A 22,859-nucleotide genomic window follows, 5' to 3' on the forward strand; every position below is an offset into this window, starting at 1 on the left:
GTTAGAATAGTGTTTGCACTGTGGGGTTGCTTGAATAAAAAAAAATAAAAAAAATCCACTTCACTTACTGTTTTTTTTCTTCCACCATCTATTTCAATATCTTGGAGAATGTCATTATTCCATAAAAGAGCCGATGGAAGGCAGAGAAATGACCCACCTCAGGCAGAGTCTTTTCTTTCTCACTCTCTGCTGATCATGATGCATAAGTCCTCAGTGTAGGGGTGGAAAAAAATCATCCGCATTCCCCTCCCCAAAACAGCATTAAGTGAATGAGATGTCTGTTGGCTTTCAGATAGAAATTGGCAGGGCTTCTGGCATATATTTCATCAGTGGTCCAGCCTCGCCTCCATCCCAGGGAATTAATGGCAAGGATTTTCATGAATGTGAAAGCAGCCAAGCTTGGCAACCCCGCACAATCACTGAAGATGCGTGAGCACACTTTCTGAGTATGTATATGCTACTGCTTTGCTGGGTGTGTAATTCTTTATAAGTGTGTATTTGTGCTTAAAGATGAGAGAAAGTGAAGGCAATGGTGTGGTGAGGTATCCCCATTATAAACTAAATCTGGTCATATTCCGACATAACTATCATCTAGCAATCCAATAAAACAGCTAGCATTTGTCATCTGATTTTTTGTCACTTAAACATTTTAGATTATTAATTATTTATAGCTGCACATTTTCAAATGGAAGAAGTAAGAAATGTAAGGCTATCATTTTCAGATTGTTTTTAATATAACTATACTATAAAAAATAAATTAACATAAATAAATATATGGGTGAAAGCACAGTCTTGATTTTGCAATGTGTTGTGCTTGTGTGTGCTGTTGTCAAGGAGAATTGGTGACTTGATTAAATTATTGTGCCGGATTATTACAAATACAAACTGAAATAAATGGCGAGCATCAGTATCAGTATCAGTAGGCTACAAGAGAAACAAATATGCAAAATGCTGACTTTGTTACAATATGGGCTTTATTTGGAAAATAATGTGCATGCAAATATGTTCACTGTCAGAATTAATGTCAAGGAATCAAGCTGAACTATATGTGGTAAAGACATTTTTTGTAATAACTGTCTAAGAAATGGGCCTAACACATGTTTCTGTGACAGGTCAAAGCTCTAAGCCGCCAAGTTTCTGCCCGCGAGTGTTAGCCAATCAGAAAACTCGAAAGCGGATCTAAGCCAACGGCGTGAGTCCTTTGAAAGAGCTAGATGTAAACAGTAGCCTAGAATCACTGTAGACGAGAGGAGTTAATGTCAGTTGGGAAATCTGTTTGAAAACGGTTTGATGGCACAGAAATCGTGTACAGCTGCTGTAAATGCAGACCAACAAGTCCTGATGGCAAGCTGCCAGTTTGGGACTGAGACCAGTACGTATTAACCGTCTTTTGAATGAGTAGGCTGACTCAATACAAAGTCAATGCAATTCATCAACTTTCGACTATTAGTGACTGACAATGACATTAAATATTAGGATTTTATTGTATCTTTAAAGGTTTGACTCTACATTTTAACCGTTAAGGACTCTCCCGTTGCTTTCGTCGGTAAAACACGTTAAAACAAACAAGGTAATACCTGGCATTATTGCAGTTTTTGGATAAAACGGATTGTATCCTTTTTATCAGTTGCTTGTTTTTACTGTATTTTGGTAATATATTTACTGTAATTACAAAATTTTATATTTTGACATTTCTAAATTGTATGTTTTTTCGTATTATATAATTCTTTTAACTTTTATCCCAGAAAGAGTTTCAGAAGACATTTACAAGCCACGTGGGTGGTTTTTCAATGGTATTTCTCTGCCATCTAGTGGTCACAATTCTTATATCTGATTTGAGTTTTTTCTCTGTGTGGTTTTGTGGGTCAGGTTTTGCCCTACATTAGGGACCAAATGTCCCAACATGAAAAAGAAGACCTTAATTAACCTCTTTGTGGCTAACGGTTCCCACAGGGAAATCTATTATGTAGCCTATAATGTTGTAATGAAAATAATAGAAATTCAAAAAGGATTGTGTGATAAGAGTATAAAAACTCCCGAAAGTCCCAACCATGATTGAAGAACAAAATGTGTGTGCGTTATCTTGTGAAAAGTGAGACAATATAGCCACAATCACACTTCAGTAACTCATTGATTGTCATTCATTGAAGAATAGCGTGAGGTGATGTGATTGCTTGTGACACTTAGTGTTGGTGTGCCAATTTGTGACACGTATAGCTCAGTTTCATTCATTTTCATCCTTATCATCATAGTTGACATTCCTCTGTCTAGCTACTACATTTGAGATGCGCAGACTGCTTTTCTCTGTCACTCTTCGCCCGCTCTCAGCCATGAAAGCCAAAGTATCTATCCTCACTGGAGCTCACATTTACATATTTATTTTCTAAACAGACTCCATCATGCTAAGGAGATTATATATACTTTGAGGCTTAGCTGGAAAGATGTTGCACTCAGGAGATCATTAGGAGCATGGCAGATGTCTTACCACATGTTAATTAATTCCCCTTATTAAAGCGGCCAGAAACTGTCATTGATTAGTGATTAGTTTTTGCTACTGTAGAATATAGCAGCGCTGCCTTTGACTTTACAGTATGTATGTCAGTGTCAGTCATATGCACATGAATGCAGGTCAGTGATTTTGACAGTGTTCTGAAAATAGCTCTAATTGTGGCAAGTCTGTAGGTGGCGGCACAAACAAATGCTTTCTTTTTTCTCTAGAATGCAAAGAGAATTTTACTTCTAATTCCAGACTCATATTTACAATACACCTACTAATTATTTGTATTTATTTTTTTACTTTGAAGCCTTTAAATCTATCCGTATAATTAAAAAAATGAAGATTTATTAGTATTTACTCATCCTTATGGTGTTTCAAACTCAGAATTTTCTTTCTTCCGTTGAGCACAAAAGGAGACGTTTTATGGAATGTCCGGGCTTCTCTCTTTTTTTTCTTTTTTTTTTTACATACAATGAAAGTATCTCCAAAAAAAGGTAATATACTGTAAAAGTAGTCATTAAAGACCCATGAGCTATATATAAAATTTCTTTTTTATTCGCTTATAATCTTGCACAGTAATTCCCTTCCACAGTAGCTCTCAAATCTTATTTGCACATATTAAAACTTTCGACCTCAAGGCCCGCCACACACATTAAAATGCGCTAAGTTTGTGTTAAATTGTCATTAATTCTAAACATCATTTGATTTCACAGATTTCCAAAGATCTCCTTTTGTGGGTGAGTAAATCATGATTTTACATATTTTTGGAAGGCGAACTGTTCCTTTAACTCACACTTTGAATAATTTCCACATAAAATACCATTAAAAAATGTGGGGTCGGTAAGAATTTTTTATGCTCACCACAGCTGCATTTATTTGATCAAAAATACAGTATTTACAGTAATACTGAAATATTATTACAATTTTAAGATGTACTGTTTTCTATTTTAATGTTTTAAAATGTAATTTATTCTTGTGATGGCAAAGCTGAATTTTCTGCAGCCAATATTTAGAAATCATTCTAATATCAAGAATTTTTTTCTTATTATTACCAATGTTGAATACAGTCGTGGTTCTTAATATCGTCTTAATATATGTGAAACCGTGATGCATGTTTTTCAGGATTCTTTGAGTTTTTGTGATCCTGATAAGACAAAAAGATGTGATAATCATAAGTTTTTGTGTAACTTATATGTTTCTTGTTGACATTTAGATTGATGTGCATGGAAGTCAGCAGGACTATGTTTGCTACATCAAACTGCGGTGCTTCACCAGGATATTTCATTAAAAGAGAATGGTATTTATAGGCTATCTGTCTGAATAATTTATCTGAAAGTTAAAAAGGCTCAGGCCGAGAGCTAGCTAGGACCGCGCAAAGCCTGTGAACAGCAGGCCTGCAGACGAAGTTATTAGAGCAGAAGCTGTCTTCAAAGGGGAAGCAGAAACCAACGTATTTTATAGTAGGAAAATTCCAGAGAGGCTTGTCTCGTTCATTTCATCCTCTTGATTACTTTTAGTGAATGCTTATTTAAGATTTTTTAGTGCTTTAAGTTTGTCCCATGCAGATTTCTAAGATGATATTGGTTATTTTTGTTAAAGGCGGTTGTTCAGTTTTGTGCGCTTGATCTGATTTCACCATGCATTTGTAGATTTTATAATGTAAGTGGTGTTTTCCAGTTCAAAAAAACAGGGTGTTTCTTGGTGGTTTCTTATGGTCCCATCTCAAGACTATAAGATATAGATCCCAGTAACACTTTATTTTGATGGTCCACTTTAGACATTCTAACTATAAGTAACTTTGCAACTACATGTCAACTAACTCTCATTAGAGTATTAGTAGACACTTTATATTGATGGTCCCCCAACAGACATTATTTTGACTATAGTAATTTAAGTAACTACATGTCAACTAACCTGAACCCTAACCTAACAGTCTACCACAGTCTGCGAATACTCTAATGAGAGTTGACATGCAGTTGCAAATTTACTTATAGTTAGTAGATTCTCTAAAGTGGACCATCGAAATTAAAGTGTTACCTACTGTAGATCCCTTATTACAAAATAGAAGTCACGCAGCTAAATTGTGTTATTTAATTGTCAGCAAACATTCTCTAAAAGCTGTGAAACGCGGTCATGGTTTTGCCATGATATTTTGTTAAACATATTATATTCCCATCAAAACAGATGGTAATCAAGCTTGTGAAATAGGTCTCCATTGCATTTGACTGTGATAAGCACCACGCAATTGAAATATCATGAAATGTCACATAAATATTCAGCCTGCTCCTCTGCTGGGCTACGCCAGAGCTGGACAACAACAGATGTGCTCTTACAACTTCATTCGGATCCAACCACATCACCATAATTATGTAAATATGTAAATTGGGCATCTGTTGCCTGGAGTCATCTCTTGCTCTGACAGCTTCTCACATTTCCTTTCTCTATCTCTGTGGTATCTCTCTTGGGTCTGCGATCTGCCCGTTAAACTCAACATATGGCTCTTAGATGAAAGAACACAGAGACGTTTCATAAATGATCATGATTCATAAATGAAGATGTATAGCTTGAAGTGATTGTGAATCATCTGGTTCGTGATTTGGTTCATTTAGAGGTGAAGTGTAAGGTTTTTTTGGGGATGAGAACTATTATAGAACTATTATAGTGCTGCTTTTAAAGCTGGGATAATTTCTTACTGTAGTGTTTGTGTTGTAAGGGGAGGCAGGAAGGTTGATATCAGGTGAGCTTTCGAGGGGAATATCCTCCTGTGGCACTTTGTGATAAATCTTTAAATCCCTTTTAAGCTAGTCAGAGTCCCATCTCTCTCTTTGTAAAGCTTCTCATCTCTCTGTTATGGGAGAGCCATCAGCCTCCAGGCAAACTGTCTGTCTGATCTCCCTCTCTGCTGGTCTAGTAGTGAAAATGAAGTCAGTTAAAGCCACACTGCATCTTCTATAGTTGAAATAATCATTCATGTTCTTTCCATTGATTCTAATTTTGGTGACTCGTGTAACATGTTACTGATTCAAAAAAGAAAAATGGTGAACGTGTGTATATTATATTATATTATATTATATTATATTATATTATTCAAATTACAGTTTTCCACAATTGCTTAGACACTAAAGCCCATTCTCTGATTCTCAAAGTCCTAAAACCATTTGTCGAATAAATCACTCTTTCTGCAAAACCTTAATCAAGTTAATTTGCAAATCTCATGCACTCTTTTTGCGAAAGTCCAAAAACACACTCTCCCTCACTAAAACACATTTTGCATTGGGATGCATTTGTGTTGCAAAACCGAAAACACAAGTGTTAAACACAACTGCAACACAGTTGTCATCGTTTACACACACCGGCACAAAATTGTTCACACTTGTTTCTAATGATGTGATCAAGCCAACTGTACAAACTACGTATAAACCTACAAACACAGGTTAGCACTGGTGCACTGAATTTTGACATGAACAATGGATGGAAAAAATCTGAGAGGAAGAGGATGAGGTAGAGTAAGAGCAAGGTGTGAGTGTTGTGTTGTGAGTTTTTTTTTTTTCTTTGCCTGGCAAGAGACAACATTGTCTGTGATGTGGACAAAGTAGACTGGACCCAACACGAAGGCAGAATGAATCTCTCATTGACTTTGATTTTGCTGTTGCATAACTCTTTTGTGTGTACTGTAAAATGCTATTCATTAAGAGTTTTCTTTGGCCTTTTGTGCTTTTGCATTTTGGCTTCTGCATTTTCCCAGTATGCAAGTGCTGAATATACAGACATTCAATACTATACAATATTCAATACTAGCAGTATACATACAGTGTACAATATATTCACCTTACTACAGTAAGTTGCGATTACTATACTTTATGCAATTTTTTTTTAGTTTAGTGTACAGTTTTTTTTTCTGTAACTATATGTTCTGGATGCTGTGTTCTCTATTTGTCTATGTAGTGTCTAAATAATGATCTGTAGTGTTTATATAATGACTGTTGTGTGTATGATCTGAAAGCATTGTTTGATTATGAGTACAGGTGAAATGGTTTTGAGCCGGTTCTTTGATTTTGTCAGTACGGTCAGGTTTTTTTTTATGCAATTTGAAGATTTAGATTTGTGTTTAATGTTGTGAGAAAAAGGGTGAAGGTTTCAAGAAATGTGTCTTAGTGCTATTTATTTAATAATAATTACAGTTTTTCAAACCTGCTGTCTAGCTAGGTTACATTGTTCTCTTGTACATCAAGAATTTGTTGTAATTGTGAAAATTGTGATTTGTGATATTCTTGTATTATCAGTTAGAGTGGGTTAGAATATCATAAATGTATCATAAATTATATTTAAAAAAATGTTTCACATGTTTATGAGTGTATAGTTGTCATGAAGGGACTGCTCATATCATATTCATATAAACCGATTTCAGATTTACACTTGCCCTTTTCACAGATCAACATTTTATTTCTAACAAAATATTATATATATATAATAGCCTATATATACAGTAGCCTATATATATATATATATATATATATATATATATATATATATATATATATATATATATATATATGTATGTATGTATGAAGAGTTCAGATGCAAAAGCCTCTAAGTGCCATCTGACATTTTCTTCTAGAATGATAATTTTTATCAAGCTTGTATATTTAAGTTCAGTAGTTTCACTTAAATGACAATTAATAGGTCATTTCCATTGCTATTTAAGTGAAATTACTGAACTTAAATATACAAGCTTGATCAAAATGATCATTCAAGAAGAAAATTTCAGATGGCACTTAGAGGCTTTTGCATCTGAACTCTTCATACATACATACATACATATATATATATATATATATTTTGTTAGAAATAAAATGTTGATCTGTGAAAAGGGCAAGTGTAAATCTGAGCTGCTAATGCAAGTTGGCCAGCTGATAAAATCTGTGAAAAAGACAACATGCTGTATGATCATGCCTTGATCTACAACATTTGTAACAGAATATATTCTCACCCCTCTCATTAGTAGCTGGTGCTTGAGCTGCTGTGATGTGCACGCTCATTCAAGTGAAAAGCTTTCATTAACGCCTCGTGAGGAGGAATTCTCCACTCAATTAGTGTGAGCACCAGTAGCTTCAGCTAGACGTCATGCAGACGTGCGCGGTTAATGACTGTGTCCCGCTGCCCACGTGCAGGTGTGGGCAACAGCGATAGAGCAGGGTAAGGATCAAAGATTCCTCCATGGTGGAGAAGGATAGGATGCCTTTGAAATGTGCAAAAGGGTTCCTGTGGAGCTTGTGTCCTCAAAAAGAGCAAATTTGAAGCTATTTATTTCTCTAAGTTGTAGAGGAAACCAGGGCTTGTGCACCAGCACATTTCTCAGTTAATTTTTGGGAGTCAATTTCTGGATATGTTGTTATTGAATATGAAAAAAGATTCAGTTCACTTAAGAAACTGAATGGGGTGAGATGTAACGAAGTGAACCTGTTTATTGACAGTTATTTGAGAAGAATACTTGGTAACGCTTTACTTAAAGGGGTCATGAAAATAGAAATAAAATTTTCTTTGATCGTTTGACATATAAGAGGTCTTTGAACCATTAAAACATCCTGCAAGTTTTAGAGCTGAAAACATCCTCCTCATTATAAACAAAGAATGTATTTAATCTTGAAATATAACCCATAATAATCACTGAAGCTGTCTACACTGGATACAGTATACAGATGTGCGTTCACTTTAGTCCACACACCCGAGTCTGCTGACAAGGGGACAAATGTATGGGTAAATGGAAGCGTAAAGAACGTTCGCTTTGACGCGTCCTGTTTAAACAGCTCATTTGCTCATTTCTGTAGAGACTTCAAAAGGATGCCAGTGTTTGGAACAAGTTTTTTTTTAATGGCGTTCTGGATCATGCTGGTGGATTTTATGTTTGTTCAGAGAATTTGACTGCAGATTGTAAACAAGGCACAGTTTAATGTTCGCAAAGAAACTTTTGTTGAAAGATAAAGCAGTAAACTGCATAGGATCTGAAAGCAGCTATATTGCAAAGCGCAAATAAAGGATTTCATAAAGCTTTTTTTGTCTGTAAAAAAAACTGTTTTCATAACACTTACTCACATGCAATAGCGAGTGAGCATTGATACGGTTTCCTATGCAATAACATTAGTCAATCATTAAGCCCAATTTATACTTCAGCGTCGAACTTACGCCGTAGCTACGTCGTAGGCTGTGTTTAGCGCGCATACCCTTCGCGTACCCTGACAGACCTGCCAACCTGTACGCATTTTGCGTAGCGGATACGCATTTCGACTTCAAAGTACGCTGGTATGATTTGTCACTCTAAAGGCCTATTTATACTTCTGCGTCGAACTGCCGCCGTAGCTACGTCATAGGCTGTGTGTAGCACGCGTACCCTACGGCGTACCCTGACGTGCACCTCTCCAAAAATGTAACAACGCGTCAATTCTACGCGGACGCAAGCGCTGTGATTGGTCTGCCAGAACCCCTCCCTCAGGGTTTCACATGCTCCCTAGGTGCGCGTCATGCTTCTGCGTCGGACCTACGCCGGAGCCTATACGCCGTAGGCAACGTGTTGGTTTTAATTTATACTTCTGTGTCGTTGTCCGTGTTGACGCGCACCTAGGGAGCATGTGAAACCCCGAGGGAGGGGTTCTGGCAGACCAATCACAGCGCTTGTGTCCGCGTAGAATTGACGCGTTGTTACATTTTTGGAGAGGTGCACGTCAGGGTACGCCGTAGGGTACGCGCATTACACACAGCCTACGACGTAGCTACGGCGGCAGTTCGACGCAGAAGTATAAATAGGCCTTACACTATGCAAAAACCTGGTGGCCTCTGTGCACGCGCTGTCCTCAAATCAAGCTACAGCAAAAGAAGAAAAGTTCGACCAATCATAGCGCTGGGTTCATTCCCCAAATAGCAATCTGGGATGATTGACAGATGCGTAAGGCCTATCATTAAAAAGAGACTGAAAATCGACACCAATAAAGATTCCCGCTCGATCCCCCTTCCACTCCCGCGGCCGCCGTCTGACTGATTTCATAAGCGAGGACAGTAGCCTACAGTAGTCACGGTACTTCTGAGTCTGACTCCTGATTCTGAAGGTAAACAGCCTGGGGTCGATGTGGAAAATTGATTGTTGGATTAACTTAAGCTTATGGATTCGATGATCACACAGATCGCATGGATTATCTTAAAATACTCCGTTAAGTTATTCATGGCCACTCAGAAAAGAGGAAGACATCATTCTGTCATGCAAATAATAAAATGCTCAAGTAATGCTGTACAATAAATCTTGAAATCGCTATGGTTTAGTGATTATGAAAGTGCTGTAATTTGTGGATTAGCCAGTCTGGAGAAACAGGCGTTTATTTATTCATTCATTCTCAGTGTTGAGAAACGTAGCCTTCATGCGTTCATTGTTGTGTTAATTATAACTAAAGTACCTAATTATGTTACATATTTATTTTGTATAAAAACTAGCGCGTTAGATTAAAAAGTACCGTTGTATCAGTGCTGCGCGAGCTCTCTCACAAACACGCGCGTGCACAGAGAGAGACGATCACTGTAAAATGAAAATTGAGGGCTAAGTTTAAATTTTGTTCTTGTTTGTTGTTTTTTCTGTCAAAAATCATTTTGTATTATCCATTCCTGCTTTTAAAATTCGTTAAATGACGGACGTTTTACTGTTAACACAGCCCTCATTATATGTCGGATTCGGAACTTATCTAAAGGTTAGGCTACTTGATATTCTTTTTAGAATAAGTGATATTCCTGTCTGTCCTGTCTATTCTTGTCAACTGTTTTCTATAAATATGTTTGTATTGGCTAACATTTATTCAGCTAATGCGTGTCCTGTTTAAAATGTGCAATGTTCAAATGCAAAGACAGCACGTCACAAATATAAGCCCTTTTCCCTGTGGTATTTAGTATCATATTTGGATCTTAATTGTACAGAATGTTCCTATGTTTTTATCTTTTTTTTTTTTTTTTTACTGTGTTCTAGGGGTTTCTTAATTTTAGACTAGTTGATATTATATGCAGTGCAATTATATAATGCATGTGTGTCGTCGTACAATACCCCCCCCCCCTCCCCCCCCCCGTCATCAGTACGCAAAAATTTTTTGCAAGGTTGGCAGGTATGCCCTGACGCGCACCTCTCCAAAAATGTAACAACGTGTCAATTCTACCCAGACGCAAGCGCTGTGATTGGTCTGCTTGAAACCCTCCCTCGGGTTTCATATGCTCCCTCTGCATGAGTCAACGCGGACAACGACGCAGAAATATAAATTAAAACCAACGCGTTGCCTACAGCGTAGAGGCTCCGCCGTGGGTTCGACGCAGAAGTATAAATTGGGCTTAACAGTGGCCGTTTATTGACAATCCTTAAAGGAGCCACCCCTTAAAAACTGACCATTTCAGACAGAGGGTCAGTTGAATGAGGGTTGAAAATAATTGTTTTTCCACATGTAAATTTTTTTTTGTTTTTTTTTTGTGCAAAAAACCCTATTAACAAAGTTATTAACAACACTTTATAAACCTCAAGGAACATTCAAATAATAAAAAATATCCATGTCATGATCACTTTAAAACCTTTATATATAATGCATTATAAATGTATTTTTAATGCATTAATTATACCTTGTAATACTTCTAATGCATTGTATGTTCTCATGAATAATTGTAACCACATTTATAATACATTTGAATACTTATCTATTCATTATTACACCTTTAGAAAGTATAAAGCATTAAAACGCATAGAAAAACCACTAATTTCAGATGTAACAAGGAATCTGCAAATATTATAATGTATTTAACTTTGGTTACAATTATTTATGAAAAAATATAATTAATAATAATTTATAATGTATATTATGATATCTTTATAATGCATTTTACATAAAGGCTTTAATTGTTACCAATTTGTTTTTTGACATTTAAATTTCTTTTTGCGTTCCTCCAAGAAACTTTGTTTGCTTGCAAAAGCATTGAAATATAGTTTTCCTATATTACTTCAATCACCAGTTTTGGCGCTTACTTGTGAAATTTTTACAAATAGATGCTAAGCTTCTCAGGGGGAAGGCAAAACGCGTCTTATTGCAACCCAGTGTAGTTAAATTGTGTTCATGCATTTACCCAAGAGCTTTTACAACTATAAAGTAGGTGATTAAAACCAATATAAATCCAATGAACCACTGAAAACAACATTTTACTCTGAAGCCTATGAGATAAAGCCCTTGTGCCATGGACATTTTAAATAACAATTAATTAAAATCAGTTAAAATGCCACTTGCTTATACTGTAGATATAGAGCCAGTGTTTGTAACTATACTGTGCTAATGTGAGTTTTATAATATTTTAAATGACAAAAAAGTAGAGTGAACTGTGAACTACTAGGCCGGTAAACATCATTAGCATTTGCTGTTAAATAAAACATAGGCTAATAGCATCGATTTTTCAACACAGAGGACTTGCATGGTTTCAAGTTGTATCATATATCTTCAACAAGGCAGCTTGAGCAGCACATCACAAAACATAACAACATATAATATTCATATCCCCAACTGCACAGCTATTCAAGTGCATCTGAGGGCTTCCGATTGTCATCAAACCGTGTTACATCACACAACAACAACACGACTGCGCTGTCTGTACTGTTAACACACCTCTAACCCACAAACACTATGATTCAGATCAAGATGTGATCATTTGAATTTTAATGACGTGAGACATTGGACATCTGTTTGAGAGATGCACGGTAAACAGAAGTATTTGGTGCCACTCACAAAATATTAGCATGCCGAGAAAGCATACGGTCGTCGTAAATTTAGGTTGAGTGTAAATCCATGTGGTTGTTTCTTGAAAATTTAAGGTTTGTAGAACTGAGAATAGTGCTGACTATTCACTTGAGCAAAGAGCACTGATAAAATATTTATATGTGTGCTTTTGGTTCCGAAGGCAATGGGAAATGTAACTGTGAAAGCTTAACTGTCTGAAAAAAGAAAAGAAAATGATAATTGACTCAAAAAACATTGGTTCTTGCATCTCTTGTAACTCAGCAAGTTTGAATATGTGCAAGTGAAAGACTGAGATTTGAAAGCTAAAGTGAATGGAAACATTTTACAGTCAAATAATTTTAATGTACATTACCATTCAAAAGTTTGGGGTCAATAAGATTTTTATTTTTGAAAAATAATGAATACTATTTTTAGCAAGGATGAATTAAATCAAAAGTGCAAGTAAAGACGTTTACATGATAACACACACACACACACACACACACACACACACACACACACACACACACACACACAAAATCAAATAAATGCTGTTCTTTTTAACTTTCTGTTCATTAAAGAATCCTGGAAAAAATTTAAATTCAAATATTAAAGTGCAACGGTTTTCAATTGTGATAAAAATAATAATAAATGTTTCTTGAGCACCAAATCAGCATATCAGAATGATTTCTGAAGGATCATGTGACACTGAAGACTGGAGGAATGGCTGCTTCATCATCCTGTTTTATGGCTTCAGACTTCAAATATAGTGCACAAGATGTATTGACTATTTTTATGGTACTTTTTCACCCATTTTGCAGCTCGCAGCACCTGGTCAACGTATTTGGAAAAGAGCAGAACATTCCCTTATGAGTTCCACAGAAGAAAGAAAGTCATACAGGTTTGGAACCACATGAAGGGGAGTAAATGATGACAGTGAAGTATTGTATAAAATCAAAGGAAAAGGGGGAAATTGCTTTTTTTCTGGTTTTCTGGAACATTGCCTGTGTACTCAATTGATTGATATGATGATTACTCAGAAACCTTACAATGGCAAAATTGTGCTACTGCACAGCTGAGCTTGTCCTCCTCATTCGGTCAAAGAACACCCTGCATGTGTTTAACTGATAGGCCCTTACATTAAACACTGCATACTGTCTCCTCTCTCCCAAGTGATGTTGGCTATTTAAACATTAAAATGCAGAGAGCAAATGTAACCGAAGTGCTCTTGTGTGAGGAGCCATTCACACAGGACACATTCTTGCGTTTAAAAAAATCCTGACACAGAGCAGAGGAATGAAGCAGGGAATCAGGGATCCCAAGGCACATTTTAAGTTAAACTTTTTGACAACTTTAGAACTCTGCATTCATGTTTCAATAAACTGCCATAAAAAGGCCATCTAATGCAACAAATAATGCATTTGTGAGAATGGCCTCTAACGGTAATTGATTTGTAGTCATCTGAAGACATGTTTCAAATGCCAAAGTTTGTAGCCTTTCACATTGTAATAAAAATACTTAAAATAGTATATAATTCCTTATATCAACGATTGTTCAAACTGTTTTTGTTTTATGTTTTTGAAAGTCTCTTATGTTCATCAAGGATCCATATTTGATAAAAAAAAATTAAGCAAAGCAGTAATATTGTTAAATATGATCACAATTTAAAACGACTGTTTTCTTTTTTAATTTATTTAAAAATATAATTTATTTCTGTAATGGCAAAGCTGACTTTCCAGCAGTATTCTCTTCAGTGTCACATGATCAGAAATCATGCTAATATGCTGATTTGGTGCTCAAAAAACATGTTTCATTATTATCATTGTATCAAAGGTATTTTTGTGGAAACTGTTAAAATGTATGGTACAGTTTTGCAATGCATGCATGTATGTGTACATGCATACATACACACATACACACACACATATATATATACAGTGAGGAAAATAAGTATTTGAACACCCTGCTATTTTGCAAGTTCTCCCACTTAGAAATCATGGAGGGGTCTGAAATTGTCATCGTAGGTGCATGTCCACTGTGTGAGACATGATCTAAAAAAAAAAAAAATCCAGAAATCACAATGTATGATTTTTTTAACTATTTATTTGTATGATACAGCTGCAAATAAGTATTTGAACACCTGAGAAAATCAATGTTAATATTTGGTACAGTAGCCTTTGTTTGCAATTACAGAGGTCAAACGTTTCCTGTAGTTTTTCACCAGGTTTGCACACACTGCAGGAGGGATTTTGGCCCACTCCTCCACACAGATCTTCTCTAGATCAGTCAGGTTTCTGGGCTGTCGCTGAGAAACACGGAGTTTGAGCTCCCTCCAAAGATTCTCTATTGGGTTTAGGTCTGGAGACTGGCTAGGCCACGCCAGAACCTTGATATGCTTCTTACAGAGCCACTCCTTGGTTATCCTGGCTGTGTGCCTCGGGTCATTGTCATGTTGGAAGACCTAGCCTCGACCCATCTTCAATGCTCTAACTGAGGGAAGGAGGTTGTTCCCCAAAATCTCGCAATACATGGCCCCGGTCATCCTCTCCTTAATACAGTGCAGTCGCCCTGTCCCATGTGCAGAAAAACACCCCCAAAGCATGATGCTACCACCCCCATGCTTCACAGTAGGGATGGTGTTCTTGGGATGGTACTCATCATTCTTCTTCCTCCAAACACGTTTAGTGGAATTATGACCAAAAAGTTCTATTTTGGTCTCATCTGACCACATGACTTTCTCCCATGACTCCTCTGGATCATCCAAATGGTCATTGGCAAACTTAAGACGGGCCTTGACATGTGCTGGTTTTAACTTAAGCAGGGGAACCTTCCGTGCCATGCATGATTTCAAACCATGACGTCTTAGTGTATTACCAATAGTAACCTTGGAAACGGTGGTCCCAGCTCTTTTCAGGTCATTGACCAGCTCCTCCCGTGTAGTTCTGGGCTGATTTCTCACCTTTCTTAGGATCATTGAGACCCCACGAGGTGAGATCTTGCATGGAGCCCCAGTCCGAGGGAGATTGACAGTCATGTTTAGCTTCTTCCATTTTCTAATGATTGCTCCAACAGTGGACCTTTTTTCACCAAGCTGCTTGGCAATTTCCCCGTAGCCCTTTCCAGCCTTGTGGAGGTGTACAATTTTGTCTCTAGTGTCTTTGGACAGCTCTTTGGTCTTGGCCATGTTAGTAGTTGGATTCTTACTGATTGTATGGGGTGGACAGGTGTCTTTATGCAGCTAACGACCTCAAACAGGTGCATCTAATTTAGGATAATAAATGGAGTGGAGGTGGACATTTTAAAGGCAGACTAACAGGTCTTTATACGCTTTTCCACTGCATGGTACGGTACGGCTCGGTTCGGTACGGCACGCTTTGGCGCTTTTCCACTGCATGGTACGGTACGGCTCGGTTCGGTACGGCTCACTTATGGCGCATTTCCACTGCATGGTACGGTACGGTACGGCTCGCTTCGGCTCGCTTTAAATGGTACCACCTCTGTTGAGGTTCCAAGCGTACCGTACCGATACTAAAATGTGACGTGAAAACACTGAAGATCACTGATTGGTCAGACAGAATCGTCACTACCAGTGTCATTGTATTTGCGACACGAGACCATGCACGAGACAAACCCGCTAGATTTAAATAGCCAGTAGACAACAGCCAACGCTGTAGTTTCTTGCAGTTAAAAAGTTTCTTGCAAACTGTTTCTTGCAGTCAGGGGCGGCGCCGGATAATTTTTAACGCATGTGCTGAGGGCACACACACACATATGTATATATATATATATTATTAATAAATGAGCAAAACTTGGCCACAAAATATTTAATATTCAATTATTTTAATGATCACAATTAAAGTTTTAATTTTATTAAATTGAACAAGCGCAAAATTTAGTAATTTTGAAAATCAAAATTTTGAAAGTCAAAATTATTAAATCAAGACTTAATAATAATGTTATTTCTCTCTATAGGCGCGTTTACTACGAATATGGCGATCGTCAACTAGACACTGACAGAAAACACTATTTTATAAATAAAAATCAATGCACTCATCCCCGGATTTACAAATGCACATCTTGCTTGTTGCACGCACATTATGTCGAAATAACGAGATATTATGTTGAAATAACATTATTATTATTAAGTCTTTTTGAATATTTGATTGAATGCTGAATTTTGCGCTTGTTCAATTTAATAAAATTACGCCTATATATAGCCTATATATATACTATTAATAAATGAGCAAAACTTGGCCACAAAATATTTAATATTCAATTATTTTAATGATCACAATTAAAGTTTTAATTTTATTAAAACGCGTGCACTGATTCTTATTTATAAAATAGTGTTTTCTGTCAGTGTCTGTGCATGGCAAAGATGAAGTTGACGATCGCCATATTCGTAGTAAACGCGCCTATAGAGAGAAATGCACATAATGGATTACATAAGAGAGTAGCCTATTTCTTTTTGTTTTGAATTATTTCGTTTAAAGACATTTCAAGCTTTGTGTTTTTGAGGATGAGATGCGCTCCAGTTAACGTACAATGCAACTGACCGCTCGGGCGCCTCAATGATTAAATTGTCTATTTTGCTTTTATTTATTCAATCCAGGTAATTGTTTGATGAAAAAAATATTAAAATTAAGATACAATTTATACAAAACGAAATTCACTTTAAAGAAAGGCTTTCTACAAAACAAAACTTAATGAAGTGGTCAAAATTATGTCCGACTCGCTCCATGTCTCTCTACTCGTGCTGTTCACTTTTCATAATCAACATAGGCAGATGGAAAAAAATAACATAACATTAACTAAATGCACCTTTTTAATGGCAGTAGGCTAGTTTAAAACAGTACATTAGGCCTAGACTCTCTATTTGTAAAGATTGCTGCACATTCATTTAATTCTGAATTTTGCACACAAAAGTTGAAAGGCATTTGTTCAAATCAAGTTCACGGATAATTGTGCGTGCAATTATTAATCATTATGATACTAAAATCATAACAAAGTAGGCTATGCTATGTACAAAAAATCAGATGAGCCCAGAATATGAACGCAACGTTTAATTACACGTTAAGAATTTTCCTTCCATATAGTAAACCATTATAAGAACGTTTATTTTAATTTAAAAACATCCACATGCCGAGAATCAAGAGCACCATCCCCTGTGTTGTGCGTTTGAAATGTGGCGCGTTTACGATGATGTCATGGCAGTAGAGGCGGCAACTATAACGATCAGTCCCACCCAGTTTGAAGCGGTACTAACTGCAATGGAAAAGCAACCGAGCTAAAGCGAACCGAACCGTGCCGTACCGAGTCGAGTCGTACCACGCAGTGGAAAAGCGAAGCGAGCCGAACCGTTCCGCGCCGAGTCGAACTGTACCGAGCCGAACCGTGCGTACCATGCAGTGGAAAAGCGCCAATAGAGGGTCAGAATTCTAGCTGATAGACAGGTGTTCAAATACTTATTTGCAGCTGTATCATACAAATAAATAGTTAAAAAATCATATTGTGATTTCTGGATTTTTTTTTTAGATTATGTCTCTCACAGTGGACATGCACCTACGATGACAATTTCAGACCCCTCCATGATTTCCAAGTGGGAGAACCTGCAAAATAGCAGGGTGTTCAAATACTTATTTTCCTCACTATATATATATATATATATATATATATATATACACAAACTCAATTTATTTGACTGCTGGTTGTTTCTTTACGTCTTTGCAATATATTTTCCATGTGACATTTTTCTACTGGATTTACCTAGCCAAAAAGAAGAAAGCACTATAAAATAAGTCGTTTTGGTAGATGTGCATTCTGTCGCCTCAGGCTGTCAGCTGGGCCTCTATTTTTAGCACAACGCCTTTGCAATTTAGTTGAACAGTGTGCACAAATGTACTCCGTGTTTCTATGGGCTTTGGGAGCGTGGTCCACGAGTTTGACTTCAGGCCTCGCATGTGTTCACGAGTGTGTTTTTTGCGCTATATTTAAAGAACATGTCCATTAGGACCACTCTAACTACCTCTTTCATATCTTCTATTCTCTGCTGTCCTGACTTTACACAACAGGAAATCCTGCTGCACTTCATAAATCCTCCAGAAAGAATACAAAGGCATTTAATAATAGCTACACGTTTTTCCTTCCATTTTCTCTCCCGTTTTTTCTCTCTCTTGCTAAGTCACTGAAAGGCGAGTTGAGGTGTCTCTCTCTCTGTCCGTCTCGCTTCCACTTTATTTAACAGCATTAATAACTGAGCGTCCTTGGGAGGTTAATTAGAGGGAACTTCTGCTGGCATCCATATTTCAACAGATGCATGTGTAATTATCTTTTTAATTAGTACCCCATTACAAATCATCAGCCTTCACCTTGTGTTTAAAGACTTCTTTGGTTTGGTTTGTGTAATGTCTTAATTAAGTGTCACATATAAGAAGTGGATAAGATAAATGTGTTTACTTCATTCAACATGGCATTGTTTAAGATCAACTGTTGTTTTGGTCATATTTTAAGGGGTTTGTTTACCTAATTAGGTCAGAAAGACTATCAATTCAATAACAAAAATGTATAATGCCATGTTATAGCATAAGACAAGGCAGGGAAATGTTAAAGAGCCGTTTATGCAGACATTTTTACTGTAAAAGACGGATTGGAGATATTTCTCCAGATGCCCACAAAGGCCAATAGACTCAAGGGGAAAAGTCTACATTGACAAATGAGATGAAACCCAGTAGGGTGACATTGACTAAGAACCAGGAAGTGAGGTTATCAGCTACAGAACAGGAAAGCTATCAGAGGTAATAAAGAAGCCAGGCCTCTGGCAGGTGAAATATCACTAAGGGACAAGGATGAAAAACTATTCTTTCCAGGAGGTTGATGTGTGTGTGCATGTGCGTCTCTGCGAGTATGTGTATAGGTGTTTGAGATCGAGCGTGGGGCTCCGTTCTTTCCTTTACCTGAGGTGTTTAGCCATCCAGGAGAATAGACTGTGTTATGCTTCATTGCTTGGCTCAAGCAAACATCCATCATTTCTGCCCCGCACATGCACCCACGGGTTTCCCTGTTAATATATAGGTCACACACTATGGGCTGTGACAATTCAGGCCAAATATTTCCCACATCTGTCATATGTTCATAAATGATCACCCATATAGCAATAGACATTGATTCAGAATTCAGTCAATCAATGTCTGGCATTGAAACAACCTTAATTTTTGATTAAATTGAAATGGAACTGAAATCAACTCTTCAGTTAATACTTTTCCATACTATGGCACAAATACCAGCCAGTACTATTACTCTATACTAACCCTTAGTTCTGTCAGGACCACTATTGTCAAATACGATTGGCAATTGCATACAGTTAGGATTGGTGGTATGGTTCTGTTCTGGGCAAGAACTCCCTGCGCATCCATGCAGCCTAGCATGGATAAGAGCAGGGAGAGCAGCAATAACCCCCCTTAGGGTAAACAGAACAGCACCAACATGAATGTATTGCAGATATCATTAATTCAAGATTTTAAAGTACAACTTAATTCGAGAATTTACTCTGATTCAAGGGGAATCAGAATGCCAAATCCTGACTGACGAGAGGAGGAGCTGGGGATGGAGGAGGGAAATTAGCGCCTGAGAAACGCAATAGCTGCTGAAAATACAGAAGGAGTTTATATATGTATACAGTGATAGACGTTGTATTCCTATAGTTAGACGTGGATCAGCTGAATGTCAGCTGATGTGAGCTTGACTAACGTGACCTGCCCGAACTGACACTACGCTTAATAATTAAACTTTGGCAAAAAAAGTGTGTTATTTGGTACCAAGTGTGTTATTTGTGTTGGAATCAGACAAAAAATGAATGAGCTGCACCTGTTTTGTCAATTTTGAGAAAAATCCAATTAAACTTTTCTGAAGGTTTCAAAACAAAATCACCTAGCAACCATACCTTACAATCCCTGGTAATAACACCAAATTTGGCACACACCAAGTCAAAACCAAATATTTCCTAATATTATCTATAAGAAAAATATATATTTAACCACAAATGTTTGATTAACATTAATGAAACGGACAGCCTATATTAAGAGCTACTGTACCGCACGGTAGAGATGCGTGGATGGGCTATTATTTCATCCGCAATCGCATCACAAAACTCATCATCTGTCCGCCATCCATCCGCACCAACGTTTTTGACCAATTTTCAAAACCGCACCCGCCCACCATCCGCTGATTGCTGTATACATAATATTTTTCATTTGATTGGTTCAACCGCCCGCCACCCGCCCGAATTGAATTAAAATATACATTTTCGTCACGTCATCCGCCCGATCCGCGGTTTATCCGCGGAGTCCGCGGCTGTAACCGCCAACCGCGCATCTCTACCGCACGGATCTAAAATAATGTTACACATCAGGTGTTAACCCCAACAGTGTAACCCCAACAGTGTAATGTCCTCAACAGTTAACCAAACATTCACATAAGACATAACAGAAAATGTTTGCGTGAATACTCGCCTAGACAGATATTTTGAAATACTGTAATTCTGTATACGTGTGTTGGGGTTGCGCGCTGTTTGAGGCGTCTTTGTGCGCACGCATCAGATCTGTCAGTCAGCACGAGTAAGATCGTTTTTCATGGACAAAGGAAAGGTACTCATCACAGAAAACGTACAAATAAAGAAACTTTTTGATGTTTAATTGCTATTTGGAGCTTAGGGATCACTAGACAAGGGCTTAATGAACAAAATTTTCACTTGTTTTGCCTATATAAAATTCACTTACCCTCATGTCATTTCAAATCTGTATGACTGAAGATATTTTGAAGAATGTTGGTAACCAAACCGTTTTTATGGCTATTGACTTATCTTTTTATGTTCCACAGAAGAATTTTTTTTTTTTTTTACTATTTTTGGGGTGAACTATCTCTTTAACAGCAAAGATGTCAGATGTAAAGGTTTCAAAAGCGAATACTCTTAAAACAGATGCATGCTGTGACAGTTCTATGAGTTCTTCTAAACAGTCTCCGATTCTGGTTTGGCAGCCTGTGATGTGTCATGAAAAGACAATGATTTATTCCCACAAATCTCAGCTCCCGTTGCACTGAGTTAACTTCTCTCTCTTTCTCTCTTCCTCATGCTTTCTCTCCCTCAGTATGGCGTTATTCTGCATCAGCTGTCAGGGGTGAGAGAGAGAGAGAGAGAGAGAGAGACTTTTGACTTTTAAGCTTCTTTTATTTACAGACACTTATAAAAAACAATAAATATTATATTTCACAAGAAGCATTAAAAAAATCCTACCTACATATACATAAATAGGTTATTAGCTCACATTAAAAATAATTTCAATTTATAACATTATATCATAACCTCTCTCTTTACTTGGTTGACATAAAATACCTTTAGTACCCCAGAAAGAAAAGAAAGAGTCAGTATCATTTACAAATTCATAAAACTTGTACTCCAAAATTAACCTACTTTTTAACCAAAGCCTTAAACATATGTAAAGGATCAATTCCTCCACTAAGAAGTGTTTTATTCTTCCTTGTCAGCCAAATTGCCATTTTAGCCTTACCAAACAAGAAATTGATCAAAACTGTTTGTGTCCTGTTTGAGGCACTATATTTTGGTCCAAAAACAAAAAGACCATTTGTAAAGTGAAAACCAAATCTATGACTCAATTCTCCCAATACACCAAACATGTCTTTTAGCCTTGAACAACCAATAAAAATATGAAAAACAGTTTCTGAAATTCCACAAAAACAACACTCTTCCTCTTGCAAAGGATTCAGACGTGCCTTATATCGATTTGTTGCTATTATCCAATGTGAAATTCGCCACTGCAAATCTCCATTCCGTTTTTCAATTGGTTTCCAACTACCTTTTGGGGAAGTACCAGACTCAACAAATTCAGTCCACTTAGTTTCTGGAAGTTCTTTTAACGCTTGTAAATTGAGATATTTTACACAACCACAATAAAGAGCTTTCTTAGAAGTAATGTTAAAAAGACCAAGTTCAGGCGTCCTAAAAGAGAGCAGACTTCCTTCAAACTCCTGCCAGTCTCCTACATCTACAGCCACACTGATCATGGGGAATACAATCTCCGATTTTTCAACTTTTAATGGCAAAACAGGAAAAGAGACTTGAATTTCAGCTAGCAGTTTTTGCACAACTCGAACCGAACGGATACCAGTCTTTATGGCCAGTTTTTCTGCAGTAATCCACTGGTCATTTGACCTAAGATGGCAGATCTTATGAACTCCTGCTCTCACCAAGCTTGTGCGTACAGTCTGTGATTTCAAACTCGCACTGGGTAGGTGAGAATTAAAAATTAAGAGTTCTTCCAGATCCCAAAGACTCTGTGTTTCAGAAATCTCCCTTTTAACAATAAAAAATCTGCCATGCATTGAGTACTGAGGCATAAAAAGATGGGAGCCCACTAAGATCCATCTCCTTTAAATTCATTAAAAAGAGATGTCTGTCCAAATTCAACCGTCCCACTCGATTCAATAAGGCACAAGCCACTCTTATCCAGTTCTGAGACTGATGATAAAGTAGTCTCTCTGAGCAGTTTGCAGTCTAAAAGCAGCCACTTTCG

The 22,859-nt window shown here is 37.1% G+C and overlaps 1 protein-coding gene across 1 annotated transcript in view; it reads left to right on the top strand.

Annotated features, from left to right (window-relative positions):
• Positions 1 to 1,296: 1,296 nt before the first annotated feature.
• Positions 1,297 to 22,859, top strand: part of prok2 (prokineticin 2) — a 47,257-nt gene continuing 25,694 nt past the window's right edge. The window contains exon 1 of the mRNA XM_084129462.1: positions 1,297 to 1,372. The gene's annotated coding sequence lies outside the window, so the exon portion shown is untranslated. The remainder of the gene's footprint in view (positions 1,373 to 22,859) is intronic.

This window comes from Abramis brama, assembly GCF_963993115.1.
Source record: "Abramis brama genome assembly, chromosome: 11".
NCBI lineage: Eukaryota > Metazoa > Chordata > Actinopteri > Cypriniformes > Leuciscidae > Abramis > Abramis brama.